We start from the raw sequence: 12,633 nt of genomic DNA, 5'->3' as shown, positions 1-12,633 counted from the left end.
GCTCCGTCGCGATCGCTCCCCGGAGCTGAAGAACGGGGAGAGCCGTATGTAAACACGGCTTCCCCGTGCTTCACTGTGGCGCTGCATCGATCGAGTGATCCCTTGTAGGGAGACTCGATCGATGACGTCAGTCCTACAGCCACACCCCCCTACAGTTGTAAACACACACTAAGTGAACACTAACTCCTACAGCGCCCCCTGTGGTTAACTCCCAAACTGCAACTGTCATTTTCACAATAAACAATGCAATTTAAATGCATTTTTTGCTGTGAAAATGACAATGGTCCCAAAAATGTGTAAAAATTGTCGGAAATGTCCGCCATAATGTCGCAGTCACGAAAAAAATCGCTGATCGCCGCCATTAGTAGTAAAAATATTTTTTTTTATAAAAATGCAATAAAACTATCCCCTATTTTGTAAACGCTATAAATTTTGCGCAAACCAATCGATAAACGCCTATTGCGATTCTTTTACCAAAAATAGGTAGAAGAATACGTATCGGCCTAAACTGAGGAAAAAAAACATTTATATATGTTTTTGGGGGATATTTATTATAGCAAAACGTTTTTTTGTTTATAGCGCAAAAAATAAAAACCGCAGAGGTGATCAAATACCACCAAAAGAAAGCTCTATTTGTGGGGAAAAAAGGACGCTAATTTTGTTTGGGAGCCACGTCGCACGACCGCGCAATTGTCTGTTAAAGCGACGCAGTGCCGAATCGCAAAACCTGGCCTGGGCATTAAGCTGCCTAAAGGTCCGGGGCTTAAGTGGTTAAAAATGCACTGTTGAAATGGCACTGGCAGTGAAGGGGTTAACCTGTAGGTGGCGCTGTAGGGGTTAAGTGTGCCGTGATTTGTGTTTCTTACTGTGGGGGGGGTGTGGCTTAGCACGTGACGTCACTGATCGTCGGTCCGTATGACAGGCAACAGACGATCAGTGTCAGTCTCACTAGGAAGCACGGGGAGAGGTTTGGTTACACTTTCCTCTCCCCGTTCTTCCTCTCTGTGACCCAATCGCGGGACACCGGCGGCGATCTGGTCCGTGGTTCCCACGGGGACGGTCACGGAGCTTAGGACCGGGTCGCGAGTGCGCCCCACGGCTGGGCTCTTAAAGGGGACGTACATGTACGCCCTTGTGCCCAGCCGTGCCATTCTGCAGTCGTATATCTGCGTGTGGCAGTCCTTAAGCGGTTAAATGGATAATTATACTAGTCTGAAAAGCTACTTGACATTTAGTTTTATTTTTGCCAGTGTCCAAAACCTCCTGCAGATGGCAGTATACCCAAATGTCTGAATTCTGTGCTGCTCAACTTGAAGAGAATTTTACCATCAGTACAAAAATAATGTTTTACAACTTATTTTATTAGCTGTATGATAAAATAGAATTTTTTTTTTATTACATTTTGTTTTACAAATCTCCATTTGTGATTTTAAAAAAGTGGAGTTCTAAAAGTAATTAAGCCATTTATTTTTAGATTCTAATTCCTTTTCAAGCCTGATTGGGTAATAAGAGGGTTGCTGCTATACAATAGATGGGTTCCTGCTTGGATAGGAAAAACAATGGGTGCAATTAATTGAATGCGCAAAGGAAGTTGCGGAGTGCTATGTTTTACTCTGGCACGATCTTCAAAGGAAACGACGAGAACATGTAAGTTAGGCTTAATCACTGGAGTGTACTGAAGTTATTTTAGGCAACGTATTTGTATAGGGGTTGTGAAATGCTTAGTAATGCTGCCGTAGGAAGCCAACATCGCTGTTTTATCTTAAAACATATATTTAAAACGGACGCAGAACACATTCGGGTACATATCAACTGAACGTTTGTTACCTGCCACCTATCAGTATTACCAGTGGCGGCTGGTGCTCAAAATTTTTTGGGGGGCGCAAACGAAAAAAAAAATTGCAGCCTCACTGTGCCCATCAAATGCAGCCACTGTGCCATCAATTGTCACCACTGTGCCATGCCATCAAACGCAGCCACTGTGCCATTAATTGTCACCACTGTGCCATGCCATCAAACGCACCCACTGTGCCATCAGTTGTCACCACTGTGCCATGCCATCAAACGCAGCCACTGTGCCATGCCATCAAGCACAGCCACTGTGCCATCAATTGTCACCACTGTGCCCTTTAATTGTCACCGCTGTGCCCTTTAATTGTCGCCGCTGTGCCCTTTAATTGTCCCCACTGTGCCCTTTAATTGTCCCCACTGTGCCCATTGATGTCACTGACTGTGCCCTTCATTGCCGCTGTGCCCTGTAAAGTGCCCCTTTGCCCCCCAGCCCGGCACTTACCTTTACTGGAGTCAGCCATCCACGTCCCTCGATGTCTTCTACCGCCCTCGATGACTGACAGGCGTCTCAGCCAATCAGGTTACCGGTAGCCAGAATCGGCCAACCAGATTGGCTGAGACGCCTGTCAGTCATATCCAAGGAGCGCATCCCTAGTGCGTTCCTTGTATAAGCTTCCGGGACCCGAGGGCTGTACTCGGAAAGCCTATCAGAGCCGTTGGCTCTGATAGGCACTTCCGTACAGCCAACCAGCTGCCGTTATTCAGATGGCCGGACATGAGCGCCGACCATCTGAATAGAACAGCGGCAGCGGCGATAATAACATAGATTCGTGCAATGCATGAATCTATGTTATTAGACTCAGTGGCGGTGAGAGCCAGAGGGGGCGGCGCTCCAGCGCCCTCTATGGACGAACCGCCACTGAGTATTACCTCCAGTTCTACCTTTGCTGCTATCACTAGGATAAAGCATGTCTAACCCTAAGAATACAAATACATTTTTTATTTATTTCAGGTACTTACAGTTGTGCTCATAAGTTTACACACCCTGGCAGAATTTATGATTTCTTGGCCATTTTTCAGAGAATATGAATGATGACACAAAAACTCTTCTTTCACTCATGGTTAGTGTTTGGATGAAGCCATTTATTATCAATCAACTGTGTTTACTCTTTTTAAATCATAATCGCAACAGAAACTACCCAAACTACCCTGATCAAAAGTTTGCATACCCCAGTTCTTAATACTTAATACCGTGTATTTTCCCCTTTAACATCAATGACAGCTTGAAGTCTTTTGTGGTATTTGTGGACGAGGCTCTTTATCTTCTCAGATGGTAAAGCTACTCATTCCTCTTGGCAAAAAGCCTCCAGTTCCTGTAAATTCTTGGGCTGTCTTGTATGAACGGCACGTCTGAGATCTCCACAGAGTGGCTCAATGATATTGAGGTCAGGAGACAGAGATGGCCACTCCAAAACCTTCACTTTATTCTGCTGTAGCCAATGACCGGTCCACTTGGCCTTGTGTTTTGGATCATTGTCATGTTGGAATGTCCAAGTACGTCCCATTTGCTGATGAATGCAAATGTTCCTCCAGTGTATTTTGATAACATACTGGCCCGGATTCAGATAGGAGTTACGACAGCGTATCTCCGGATACGCCGTCGTAACTCTGAGTGTGCGGGGTCGTATCTATGCGCCTGATTCATAGAATCAGTTACGCATAGATTTCCCTAAGATCCGACCGGCGTAAGTCTCTTAAACCGTCATATCTTAGGCTGCATTTTACGCTGGCCGATAGGTGGCGCTTCCGTAGATTTACGCAAGGAATATGCAAATTAGGTAGATACGCCGATTCAGAAACGTCCGCCCGGCGCATTTTTTTACGTCGTTTATGTTAGGCTTTTCCGGCGTAAAGTTACCCCTGCTTTGGACGTTAGGGCCAGCGTCGAATTTTCCGTCGATTACGTCGTTTGCGAATAGGGCTGGGTGTAATTTACGCTCACCTCGAAAGCATTGGCTTTTTGCGGGTTAATTTGGAGCATGCGCACTGGGATACGTTCACGGACGGCGCATGCGCCGTTAGCCAAAAACGTCATTTACGTGAGGTCAGCCTTCATTACCATACAACACGCCCACTGCATGGAGAATTTGAATTCCGCGGTCTTACGCCAGACCACATACGCTACGCCGCCTTAACTTAGGGCGCAAGTTCTTTCTGAATACGAACTTGCACCCTAAGTTACGGCGGCTTAACGTATCTGAGATACGTTACGCCTGCCGATAGATACACAATTGTATCTGAATCCGGGCCACTGTATTCATCTTGCCAACAATTTTTCACCTCCCTACCTTTCATCATAGGCCTTGTTGACTCCTCTCCGAATGTAGCGTTTATGATTGTAGCCAAAAAGCTCAATTGTGGTCTCATCACTCCAAATTACTTTGTTCCAGAAAATTTGAGGCTTGTCTCTGTGCTGTTTGGCGTATTGTAAGCGGGATACTTTGTGGCATTTGCATAGTATTGGCTTTCTTCTGGCGACTCGACCATGCAGCCCATCTTTCTTCAAGTGCCTCAATATTGTGCATCTTGAAACGGCCACACCACATGTTTTCAGAGAGTCCTGTATTTCATTGTGCCTGTGTGTACTTTGTAGGAAATGCTTTACCATGTACCGCCAAATGCACATGGAGTTTTCTTTTCTGTGTATATTAGCAGAATTACACTGCATCTAAGTGTGGCCCCCTAGAGTTTAGGCAGGGATGCTCCTCACAAATGTACTTTCCAGGAGTAGTTATCCTGGTTGATTGCTAGAGATGTATTGATTTCTCCTTAAAGCGGTGCTTCACCCACAATAACAACATTCTAGCATTAAATTAAGCATAGTAGCGCGAGCTACAGTATGCCTTTATTTTTTATTTTTTGCCCCGTACTCACTGTGTAATCCTATAGTGAAGATTCCGACTCCCCGCGGGGAATGGGCGTTCCTATCCAGAGGGAAGATGATTGACGGCCGGCTCTGGCACGTCACGCTCCCCGAAGATAGCCGGAGTAGGTCTCGGCTCTTCACGGCGCCTGCGCACAGGCTATAGGGTGAACCCCCTCTTTAAGTTTGGCCTTGTTGCACTTTTCTCTTCTACCACTAAGTGTCCGGGTACTTGGTTGTACGTGATACGAGAAGGGCGACGCAAGCTCAGGTTATGGATATATGGGGTATCTCAGCCAACGGGCAGGGGTTTTCTTGAATCCCTTGGCATGCTGGGAGAGCCTATATATTCGGGTGAGGTCAGGTGTTCTGTGCCACCTGGACATGTGTTGTATTGCCCGGGGTCCTAAAACAACCCCACACTATAACCCCCCCCCCTCCACAAAATGATTTGGACCAGTGCACAAAGCAATCTCCATAAAGACTTGGATAAGCAAGTTTGGGGTGGACGAACTTGACTGGCTTTCACAAAGTCCTGATTTCAACCCGATAGAACACCTTTGGGATGAATTCGAGCGGAGACTGCGAGCCAGGCCTTCTCATCCACAAAAATGCACTTCTGGAAGAATGGTCAAACGTTCCCATAGACACACTCCTAAATCTTGTGGACAGCCTTCCCAGAAGAGTTGAAGCTGTATAGCTGCAAAGGGTGGGCCAACTCAATATTGAACGCTACGGACTAAGACTGGGATGCCATTAAAGTTTATGTGTGTGTAAAGGCAAGCGTCCCAATACTTTTGGTAATATAATGTGTGATTGAGACACTTTCAAATCTCCATACGTTCTGGGTTAAAGTCAAGACGGACTATCCTGAGATCGCCACAAAAGCACTGAAAAGCCTGCTTCCATCTCCAACACTCTTTGTGAAGCAGGGTTTTCTGCAGTGACGGCAACCAAAACGAGAGTAGACTGGACATAAGAAACACATTTCGAGTGCCACTGTCTCCCATCAATATTAGATGGGGCTGTCTAGTTGCAGGAGACAAGCTCAGGGCTCCCACTGACTCTGCATTATGGTGATTTGTTTAATTATTTCATTATATATTACAATGTAATAATAAAAGAAATAAAGTGCACAATCAATGTTATGCACAATGGTCTCTGAAAAAATTTGTCTTCCACGAAACCGGTCCCTGGTGCCGAAAAAGTTGGGGACCGCTGTTTTACAGCATCCCTTGTCCTACGTATTCCCTAGCAGATCAATGTAATGCTAAACTATAATCAGTAGAGGGGAGCACAGATTAAGTTATATATCTATTCATGGTCGTTCTCAAGACTTACCAACCTATAAAAATGCCTAAAATACAGAATGTTTCATAAATATACAAAGTAATGCACTGGGGACCCTACCAGACTGCCCCAATTTTCGCACCTACTCTTAAGAATTAAACTCTATATATATATATATATATATATATATATATATAGTTGATGAATTAAACATATATTTATCAGTACTTTCATTAAAATCTATTTTAATCAAAATAAGAAGCATTCCATAAATCAAAGACGAAGAGCAGAGTACAGGGGTGGAGGCAGAAGGGCAAAATACAGGGGGGTCAGGAGGGCAAAGTACAGGTTCCAGGACTCTGCTCAGAACACGGCCACCCATGGACTAGGGTGACCACATTTCCAAACTACCAAAAATGATTAATAAAAATGCAATAAAACGATCCCCTATTTTGTAAACGCTATAAATTTTGCGCAAACCAATCGATAAACGCTTATTGCGTTTTTTTTTACCAAAAATAGGTAGAAGAATACAGATCGGCCTAAACTGAGGGGAAAAAAAAAATTTATATATTTTTTGGGGGATATTTATTATAGCAAAAAGTTAAAATTATTGCATTTTTTTCAAAATTGTCGCTCTATTTTTGTTTATAGCGCAAAAAATAAAAACCACAGAGGCGATCAAATACCACAAAAAGAAAGCTCTATTTGTGGGAGAAAAAAAACGCCAATTTTGTTTGGGAGCCACGTCGCACGACCGCGCAATTGTCAGTTAAAGCGACGCATTGCCGAATCGCAAAAAGGGGCAAGGTCCTTAACCTGCATTATGATCCGGGTCTTAAGTGGTTAAGCTTTTAAAGCATTTCATACCATAAAAAAATTCTCATTCCTTTAAAAAAAAATACAGTTTTCACCGTTATTCATTCTTTTTTGCATCGCAATGCTGCTGATCTATTTTCAGTCTCTGGCTCTGCCTATTGATGCAAACTCAATCTAATGGCAGCTGCATGTGATTGCTTAGGACGGGCTTCCTGATGGAGGAGACAATGGCCAGCGCAATGGGTGTCAGCATATTGCTAAGGCCCCATGTACACTGCTGCTGTTAAACGTACGATCAGGGGCAGTTGGATGCTTTTTTCAACTGCCCCTGAACTTATATAATGTTATCCTATGTGACCATATACACAGTTTCGTTTACAGTTGTTTTTAGGCAGTTGCGTTTAACAGCCTTTCTTTGAAGGAAAAAAAATGAGTTCAGACGCAGAAGATTTCAACGTTTCAGACGCCAAACGCGGCTAAACCCGGTACCGGCGTTTAGGCGCGTTTTCGTTTAGAAGCATTTTTAAAGGTGCCCTATTTGTGGCAGATGACCTGGCAAGTGGACAATCCACAACTTGTGGCAGGTGACGTGGCAAGTGGACAATGCGCAACTTGTGGCAGGTGATGTGGCAAGTGACAATCCACAACTTGTGGCAGGTGACGTGGCAAGTGGACAATCCGCAACATGTGGCAAGTGGACAATCCGCAACGTATGGCAGGTGACGTGGCAAGTGGACAATCCACAACTTGTGGCAAGTGGTCAATCCGTAACTTGTGGCAGGTGACGTGGCAAGTGGACAATCCGTAACTTGTGGCAGGTGACGTGGCAAGTGGACAATCCGTAACTTGTGGCAGGCAACATGGCAAGTGACACGGTAACTACAAGTACACTGCTGCTCTCTCAGCTGCTGTTACTCACTCTGGTCTCACAAAATGGCTGAAATAGTTAAATAATACAGTTTTTTGAGCTTGGGGACGGTCTTATGATGTTATCTTAACTAAACGCTTCTAGATGCAAAAGCAGGAAAAACATGGCTAAACGTGGCATTGAAAAGCAGCTAAACGGGCGTTTTAAACGCCGGTTTCAAGGTGTAAAAAAAAACAATCAGAGGACTTTGCCTCAGCGTCCCGTGTACATGGAGCTTTATAGTCTTCACCAGAAGCTCAGATAACAGGGTGCCGACCCAGGAGACCAGGGTGGACTTTCGTGGCAGGATCACCAGGTATTATTTTATTGTAAGCTGCAGATTTTATTAAATATCGAATATGAATTTTTAAATGACATTTACATGTTAAAATTCATACAATATTTCTGTGGTTTGAATTACGTTGTACATCTACTTTAATGAAAATGAACTTTTTTTGCAGCTTTAGATTAGATGTGTATAATGGGAACAAACAGAACCAGAGAACCACGTGAATTCAGATCAGGGGCGTCAGTCAATTACGGATAGCGGTGAGGTGGCCATACGTTGGATCTCATGGAAATCTGGAATCAGATGGACTTAGTTATTATGTGAGAAGATAGAGCCGGCCCCCGCTGCCACCAGGAGATTACTCTCAGCATTTTCTCCTGCTTGACTCATTGATATCGGTGTCTTGTAAATGAAAAATTGCAGAGATGAAACACATTGCCCTCTGATCAGATAGCACAAGCTGTTCTCTCTGAAATTTCCTGTCATGACGAATCAATTCCATTTCGCATTGCTGTGATAAGCTCCCTGAGCAGCGCTACGAATGAACGTTTTACAGTCAAGTCAACTGAACCACTGCCACCCCGCCAGCGACATTAAAGCTTTCTTTTTTTTTGTTTTATTAAAATAACAAACATGTTATACTTACGTGCTCTGTGCAATGGTTTAGCACAGAGCAGCCCCAATCTTCTTCTGGGATCTCCCGCTGGTGCTCCAGGCTCCTTCTCTTCGGCAGGTGCCCCCAAGGAAGGCAGCTTTCCATGGGGGCACCTGTGTGTGCTCGGTCCCGAACACAGAGCAGGTGGCTCGGCCCCACCCCCGCTCGGTACAGCATTTGATTGACAGTAGCAGGAGCCAATGGCACCAACTTGTGACAAATGACTGGCCATTTTTGCGATACGGCACTGCGTTACTTTAACCACTTCCATACCAGGCACTTACGCGCCTTCCTGCCCAAGCCAATTTTCAGCTTTCAGCACTGTCGCACTTTAAATGACAATTGCGCGGTCATGCTACACTGTACCCAAATGAAATTTTTATCATTTTGTTCCCACAAATAGAGCTTTCTTTTGGTGGTATTTGATCACCTCTGCGATTTTTATTTTTTGCGCAACAACTAAAAAAAGACCAACATTTTTGAGAAACGTTTTTATTTTTTTCTGTTAATTTTTTTTGAAAAAAAGTAAGTTTTCTTCTTCAATTAATGGGCACTGATATGGTGGCACTGATGGGCACAGATGAGGTGGCACTGATGGGCACAGATGAGGTGGCACTGATGGGCACCGATGAGGTGGCACTGATAGGCGGCGCTGGTATGCTGCACTGATGGGCACTCATAGGCGGCACTAATGGGCACTCATGGGTGGCACTTATGGGTGGCACAGATGGGCACTGGGCATAGATGGGCACTCAGAGGTGGCACTGATCGACACTGGGTGGCACTGATGGACACTAAGGGGTGGCACTGATGGCATTGCTGTGCATCATTTCAGTCAGTGCCCATGTTGCCAGTCAGTGCCAATTTGTGGGCACTGATTGGCATCAATTGTGTTAAAAAAATGTATTATTTTTTTCCTATTTTTGCTCTATTGAGCACTGGGGGGCACTCCATGGTGGTCCAGTGTTGGCATCCAAGGGGGGGCTGCGCTGATAAACAATCAGCGCAAACCCCCCCCTGTCAGGAGAGCCGCCGATCGGCTCTCCTCTTCTTGCGTCTGTCAGACGCGAGTGAGAAAGAGCCGATCAACGGCTCTTCCTGTTTACATCGTGATCAGCCGTGGTTGGACACGGCTGATCACGTGGTAAAGAGCCTCTGCCGGAGGCTCTTTACCGAGATCAGAGATGCAGGGTGTCAGACTGACACCCCGCATCACCGATCGGCGCACACTGGCATGTAATCCTGCAGAACGTCAATAGACGTCCAGTCAGGATTTCACAACCACTTCCCGGGCATCAATTGACTATTGACCGGGCGGGAAGTGGTTAAAGCGGAGGTTCACCCTAAATATAAACTACAGCTAATCCAGACTCGCTCATTATGTACATAAACATTTGGATATTACATTTTTTTTGTTGCATTCAAATATCGTGATTCTGTTGTTTGAAGAAGACACTTCCTGGTATCCCTCACGCGGGAGTGGGCGTGTCTCTTCTCTTCCCCAGCACTCCAGTGTTTGCTGGGAGTTGTTCGCACTGTCTCCTGGGAGCATCGTGTCATGCTTTCCATGAGACAATTCCTAACGCCGAACGACGAAATCTCGCAGGATTTCACTAATTCCGCCATTTTAATTAATGGCAAATATATGATTTTAATTAAATGTCACAACATTTTCAAACGTTATTAAATCTCTTTTTAAATATAAATAATAAAAGGTTATTTACTATTTAAATATTATTTGCTGTGCCCTCATGGCAGAGAGAGAAAGTATTACATTACCTTCTCATCAGCTTCTCAGTGCCCGTTCTGAGCTATAGCTGATATTTATGATGCTGTGCATGCCGTCACAACGGGGCGTGCACTTTTCATGACGCCGCCCGTTGTGATGGCAGTGTTGACGGCTGCTCGTCTTCAAAACACTACTCATGCGGGACTTCCCGGAAGTATTTGCTTGTGGGCTTCACAATGCCCACAAGCAAAATGGAACATTCCAGCAGCAATTTTTATAAATCTTTATTTATGGCCGATTAACAGTGCGGATCAATAGAAACATAAGACACGTGAGTACAAGGTTGCCAACCCTAAAACCCTTAGGCCTCGTACACACGATAGGTTAAACAGAGGAAACCACTTTGCCGACGTCTTTTTGTAATAGGGCGGGCGGCAAGTGGTTAAGGTAGCGCCACTCCTACCTCTATACCTCACTCAATATGTATTCTGCTACATGTATTTGGTCAACAAAATCCCAATAAGGGTATATTAATTGGTTTGCGCAAAAGTTACAAAGAAATGGCTTGTGCGGAAGCTATAGCATCCAAAAACTATGGGATATATTTATGGAATTTGTATTTATTTATCCTTTTTACTAGTAACGGCGGCGATAAGCGACTTATAGTGGGAGTGCGATATTGTGGCGGATAAATCAGAAACCTAACTGATGCTTTTGACACTTTTTTGGGAACCAGTGACACCAATACAGTGATCAGTGCTTAAATAATATGCACTGTCACTGTACTAATGACAGTGGGAGGGAAGGGGTTAACATAAGTGGCGATCAAGGGGTTAAGTGCGTGTTACTGTGTACTGTGTGAGGTGTTTTTACTTAGCAATGTGCTGTTTTTTTATTCCTGCTTCGCAGGTGAAGAAACCATTGTTGACAAGCACAAAACATTTCTTGTAGTTGGTTACCAGATTTGCACACATCTAAGGAGGGATTTTGGTCCAATCTACTTTATAGATCTTCTCTAAATCCTTAATGTTTCTGGCCTGTCACTTTGCAACTCGAAGTTTCAGCTCCCTCTATACATTTTTTTGTATAGGATTAAGGTCTGGAGACTGGCTAGGCCACTCCATGGGGGTAATCCACAAAAGGGATACGCCGGCGTATCCCTGTTTCTATCTATGGAACTGATCCACAGAATCAGTTTACCATAGATAGGCAGAAGATCCGAAAGGATGCAATTCTAGGCCGGCCGCTAGGTGGCGAGGCCATTGCGGCCGGCCTAGAATATGCAAATGAACACTTACGGCGATCCACTGAACGTTCCGACGGTCCCGTTGCGCTAATTCTACGTCGTTTACGTCGAGTTACGCCGTGTAAAAATAGGGCTGAGTCCTATTTGACTAAGCCCTATTAAGTATGGCCGTCGTTCCCGCGTCGGAAATTCAAACTCTACGTCGTTTGCGTAAGACGTCCGTGAATGGCGCTGGACGCCATTTACGCTACAGTCTAAGCAAATGACGTCGGAGCGACGTCTGTTAGCGCAATGCACGTCGGGTAAGTTACCCGACGGAGCATGCGCAGTACGTCCGGCGCAGGAGCGCGCCTAATTTAAATGGGACTTGCCCATTTGAATTGGCCCGCCTTGCGCCAGACGGATTTAAGTTACACCGCCGCAAAATTCCAGGTAAGTGCTTTTTGGATCGGCACCTAACTTGGCAACTTTGCGGCAGTGTAACTTAAATGGAAAAAGTTACGTTGCGCTGGCTGGCTGTGGATCTGGCCCCTAGATCATAATGTGCTTCTTCTTAAGCCACCACTTTGTTGCCCTGGCGGTATGTTTTGGCTCATTGCCATGCTGAAATACCCATCTTCAAGAAGGTTCCCATTTAGGATCTTTCAATACACGGCCCAGTCCATTGGCCCCTCAATGTGGCAAAGTCAGCCTGTACCTTTGGCAGGGAAACAGCCCCAAAGCATTATGCTTCCACCTTCATTCATGACTGTAGGGATGGTGTTCGTAGGGTCATAGTCAGAATTTTTCTTAGGGCTCTTTCACACGGAGCGGATCCGTATTGATCCGCTCCATGTGTGTCCGTCTGCTCAGCGGGGATCATCCGTAAAAATCCCCGCTCAGCTGTCGGCGGACAGGGCGGTCCCCGCACACTGTGCAGAGACCGCCCTGTCTTTCCTCCGCTCTCCCCTATGGGGAATCGGATGAATACGGACCGTGTGTCCG

The sequence above is a fragment of the Rana temporaria genome, chromosome 12, assembly GCF_905171775.1.
Source record: "Rana temporaria chromosome 12, aRanTem1.1, whole genome shotgun sequence".
Taxonomy (NCBI): Eukaryota; Metazoa; Chordata; class Amphibia; order Anura; family Ranidae; genus Rana; species Rana temporaria.
The sequence above is the reverse complement of the archived record's forward strand: the minus strand, read 5'-3'. Positions refer to the sequence as shown.